We start from the raw sequence: 5477 nt of genomic DNA, 5'->3' as shown, positions 1-5477 counted from the left end.
GAGGGGTCCCACAGGGGACTTGGAGGCCAGGAGGCCACTGCTGAAGCAAAGATGTCGAAATAGCTAACCATTTTAACCCCCTCCAGCCAGCACTGCCCCCCCACACACACACACCCATCTTGCCTCAGATCTTCAGCACCCTATTGTCTGTGTCATGGCTTATGCAGATATGCATACAAGGTCTTCGGGGGTCAATAGGGGAGAGAGGGGGACATGTGTAATATTTTCAACAATAAAGAATGATTAAAAACAAGATAAATCAATGAATGAAAAAACAATCATAACACATTAAAATAATAATAATGATTAATAATAATAATAATAATAAATCCTGCCCCAAGGAAGCGTTCAGGGCGATAAAAGTGCCCTGGCGCTAGATGTGGGTGATGGCTGCTGGAGATGAGTTTTCTGGGAAGGGACTTATGCCCCCGTGAGGCTGATAAAGAGATTATATTGTCCCTGAGACAAAAGTGAATTTGAACGCTGGCTGGGCATTTGAAGAGACTAGGGCCATGCTTGTTTTCAGTTTCTTTTCACTTTTGAGGTGAAATAGTGACACTGTGGATGTGGTTTTCTAATGAGTCCCTCACATTTTCGGGGTGCAGGCTGAAGTACCTATGAGTAAAGTTAGATAACGGCTGGGATTTGCTTTCAAATAACACGGGAGGGGCGGGGGAGGGGAGGGGAGACAAGATGCTCTCTCTCCAACCACCTCCCACGGCCCCCCTCCCCCATCTCTCAGCTCCAGCCACACAGCCGCCAGGGGTCCTCACTCACCAGGCACCTTCCTGCCTCAGGGCCTTTGCTGTCCCTTCTGCCCACCCCCTTTCCCTGCGACGTTCCCTCCTCAGAAAGGCCCGCCCCGCCATTCCCCATCCTCCCGCCCGCGTTATGTTTTATAGCACTTATCTCTCCCTGATGATACGTGGTATCAGTTGTTTGATTATTGCCCATCTCCCTCCAATAGGACTTAGCCCCACAGGGAAGCGAAGTGGCCTGTATCCTTGACGCAACCTGGCAGATAGTCACCGCTCAATAAATATTTGTTAAATGATTGAATAGCCTGGAAAACCCCAGGTAAATGAGGTGAGAGGGGAAGGAGGAGGGGGGGAAGGTGGATCTCCGAGCGAAGGGAACAGCCCGTGCCAAGGCCTGAGGCGGGCTCCCCCACCCACTGTCCCCTCTCGCACGGGGGTCTGTGTGCCCTTTCCCAGGTTGAGGCGTTAAGGGGACATGGGTCCCTTCTCCCCAGGAACATGGCCAAGCCAGGATCTGGCCAGGTGGCACAGGAAGCCACACCCTGAGGTCAGATCCCTGAGTAAATATTGCAGCAGCCTCAGCCTCGCCCTGGTGAGATACCGGGAGGGGGAGGGGGTTTCAGAAACCTGCCAGCCAACCCCTCAGCTCCCAGGTCTCTGCCCGGGGAGGACAGGCCCAGAGTCCTGCCAGGGGACATGGGCCACCCGCCTTATCTAGTAGCAAACACTGACTAAGCCTGGTGGGTGGGGCCTCAGCCAGGGGGCTGAGTGAGGTGGTCCCAGAACCAGTCCGCCTGGGCTCCCCAAGGAATGAATGAGGTGGCTGGTGAGAGGAGAGGGCTGGGAGTGGGGGAAGGGAGCTGACAAAACCGGGTCAGAGAACCTTGTCCCCAGCTGGTCGTGTGGAAGGTGAGACTATCCACTCCAGCTTCTCAAAGCAATGACCCTGAACCTCCAGTTTCCTTGTCTGCAAAACAGGCTCCAGCCTCAGGGCCTCACGCTTACCAAAGCACTCCTGCCCCGGGGCCTTTGCACTGGCTGTTCCCTCTGCCAGGAAGGCTCTTCGCCCAGAATCACGTGGGTCCCTTCCTGAGTCTAAGGAACACATAAAATGGAATTGTTTTCACCAAGCTGCTACAAGTATTAACGTGATGAGGGTCCGGGCATGAGGAAAGGCTCCATTCCTGTTCTCACTAGCCTGGGAACTTAAACGTTCTGGAACGTTCCAGTCCTGCATGAGTGCCTGGCCCTCCCGGTAGCCGTCTAATTGTGCCCTGAAGGACTCACATATCCAGGCCACCTGACACCCTTTATCCAGGCCTTGGCACAACGTGAGCAGACCTCCCGGCACCCAGCTCCCCGTCTCCCTGAATCTGACTGATAACCGTCCCGGACCAACCCCGGGCTAAGAATGCAGGATTGATCATTTTCAAGAACGGACGTTTAGCCCAGCCACTGTGGCTCAGTGGTTGAGCATCGAGCTATGAACCAGGAGGTCACAGTTCGATTCCCAGTCAGGGCACATGCCCAGATTTCGGCTCGATCCTCAGTGTAGGGCGTGCAGGAGGCAGCCAATCAATGATTCTCTCTCATCATTGATGTTTCTCTCTCTCCCTCTCCCTTCCTCTCTGAAATCAATTTTTTTTTTTTAAGTACTTGTATTTGCTTCTTCAGGACACGTCTGGGTTTTTGCCTGGCTGTGTTTCCAGTTTGCAAACTCCAAGACCTTAGAATAAATCTCTATCATTTATTTCTAGTAAAGCCTCACTCTTCTTCTTTTTTAAAAATATATTTTTATTCATTTCAGAGAGGAAGGGAGAGAGAGGGAGAAATATCAATGATGAGAGAGAATCATTGATTGGCTGCCTCCTGCACACCCTCTACGAGGGATCGAGCCCACAACCTGGGCATGTGCCCTTGACCGGAATCGACCCTGGGACCCTTCAGTGCGCAGGCCGACGCTCTATCCACTGAGCCAAACCGGCCAGGGCTCTAGACTCTTTTTGAGTTTTCTCGACGGGTCTCTACTCCAATGTCACCTCCTGTGACGCCTTCTCACTGCCCTCCCTGAACCCGCCGCGGCCACTCCAGCTTCCCCAGCTCCACGGCGCAGGGACTGGGGTCTGTCTTATTCATGGCTGCAACCCAGCGCCTAGCAGGGAGCCCGGCACAGTGCAGGTCTCAGCACATGTGAGCTGCGCGGTGGATGAAGTGTCCACACACGTGGGCCCCCCCATGCGCCCTCAGAGGACACCCAAGGAAGCCAATGCCATGGTCACCCACCACCCACTCTACAGAGAGACTACTGTCAGGCCTGGCACCGGTGCTCAACCAACTGCAGCTACTGGACCGAGCATTTGGGCTCCTGTCGTGCCCAGGAGCACCAGCGGAGGGACCAGGGAGGAGGGACAGGGAGGAGGGGCTGGAGCAGACAGCAGAGAAGGGTCCGGGTGATGCTGTGGGCGGCAGGGACATGGCGGAGTCTGGACAGGAGCCGGGTTCCGCCCTAAGCCTCTTGGAGCCAAATCCTTGTCATGCTCCTCAGCCAATTCACCAGAAACCAGGGCCTCCCTGGAGACTCCGGTCTCTGTGAGTCATCCACACCTGGTGTCCGGTTCCACAAACACGCCCTGTGCCCAACCCTGGGCTGGGCTGGGCCGTGGGGGGGACACAGTGGTGGGCACAGCACCCCTGGTCCTGCCCTCCCAGGACTCACCGTCCAGTTGGGGAGACCGACCCAGGGGGTCAGGGCTGAGATGGGATCCCAGGGCACATTTGGCCCAGCCTGAGAACCCAGGAGGGCTGCCTGGAGGAGGAGGAGTTGTTAGGCAGGTGAGGAAACAGTAGAGGGAAGCAGGGGACATGCTGAGTGGAGGGAGTGCACGTGAGACAGAAGAAGTGGAGCAGGAAGTTCCACAAGAAAGGGGTGTCCCAGGAGGCTGGGGAGCCATGGCAGGTTCTACCCACCACGGTGGGTGGGGGGCAAAGACCACAGAAGAGTTGGGAGGGGCAGCCAGACAAGAGATAGGAGGTACCTGGACCAGGGCCCGGGCCACAGGGCAGGAGAGAAAGGAGCTCATGGAAGAAACATTTAGGAGGCAGGCGCCATAAGGCATGGGGGGGTGGGGGGCGCATCAGGGGCTCCTCCTGTCTCTCTGCCCCAGTGACAGTGGACGGTGGCGCCGTCCCTGACAAGAGGACGGGGAGGGGGAGCAGATCTGGGGCAGATGCCAAGGTCAGTTTGGGACGAGGTGAGGGAGAGGTGCCCAGGGACACGGGGAGGCATCCTGAATGACACTGGGATGCGGTCCCGGGGCTCAGGGGAGGGGCTGGGCCAGGACAGAGGAGGGTGAGGTGAGGTCACAGCGGGATGGGGAGAGCAGGCGGCTTCAGGTCACCCACACCTCTCACTCCCCCTTCAGAGCCCCGCCCAGCAAGGGCAGCTCAGGACAGGGCTCTGGAGGAACAAACCAGGACAGGTGAGCCACTGTGGGCCCTGCCCCGGAGCCGGCCCCTGGGACCCCGGGGGACCAGGACCCAGCGGCCACCAAGACATGATAATCACACGTCTGTCGGGAATGCTCTTCGCTCAGGACACCCCCCACTCCCCGCCCCCTGTATCCCTGCCCTCCCATGTGACCTCGGCCCAACATCACCTTCTCAGGGACACCCTCCCTCTCCCCCAATTTAAACCTGCAACCCCCCTTCCTGGTTTTATTTTCCTAGACGTCACTTATCTCCATTCCACATGGAACAGATTTTACATTTGATTTGCTTACCCCATGAGGGCAGGGACTACACCTCCCAGCACCTAGGACAGTGCCTGCAGAAGGAGCCGCTCCTTCCATACTCACTGAACACGTGAAAGAGTGATTTATGGAGCATTTATTTGCTCTGTGCCTGGCACTGTTGTAAGCCCTCCACGCATGCTTACTCAGTTAATGCTCTCAGCAGCCCTAGGAGAGGGGTGCTGTCATCATCCCCATTTTACAGATGAGACAACTGAGGCCCTGTGGGCTGCATAACGTGCCCAGAGTCCTGGAGGTAGAGGACAGTAGCCTTAGGTCCAGGCCCCCATTTTCAGTAGCAGCCACACCAACCGACCTCGCCTGTGGGGCCCCCTCTGCCAGGCGCCGGCTTAATTCCTAACATGCGGCCTCTTGCTGACGGCTCGCCACAGCCCTGGGGTGGGGGGGGCTACACCCCCGTTTCTCGGTCCTGAGCGAGAGGCCAACACGCACAGCCCCAAAGGCGGGCCCTTCTGTGCGGCTTTGAAACAGAGCAGGGTTCACATCCCTTTCCTGCCGGAGCGGAGGCCAGTCCGAGCCCCTGCCCAGTGCCTCAGTTTCCCCAGCTGCAACGGAACGGAGGCTCTGACAGCGCCCGCCTCGCAGGACACCCCCCGAGGTGACAGCTGAGGGCCGCCCGCAGCAGCCGGGCCGGGAAGCCGCAGCCTCAGTTGCTTGGTTTTGCTCCTCACTTGACCCCAAAGCGCAACAGAGAGGCCAGGCCTGGGCCGTGGGTAGGAGCTGGCCTGAAACCTCCCCCCCGCCACCCGCCTCCTCCCCGGCGACCTGGTTCTCCTCCCGGTACCAAACCCGGGCCCTCGGCACAAAGAAGGTCAGGCAGTGCCCCAGGAGGCCTGGCCAGGTCGTGGCCCCTGGCCCGTGCCCGCCACACCTGCTCCGGGACCCAAACGGGGCCTCCGATCCTCGGTGA

This window comes from Myotis davidii, unplaced genomic scaffold (assembly GCF_000327345.1).
Source record: "Myotis davidii unplaced genomic scaffold, ASM32734v1 scaffold796, whole genome shotgun sequence".
In the NCBI taxonomy this organism is placed as follows: Eukaryota; Metazoa; Chordata; class Mammalia; order Chiroptera; family Vespertilionidae; genus Myotis; species Myotis davidii.
Note: the sequence above shows the minus strand (reverse complement) of the source record.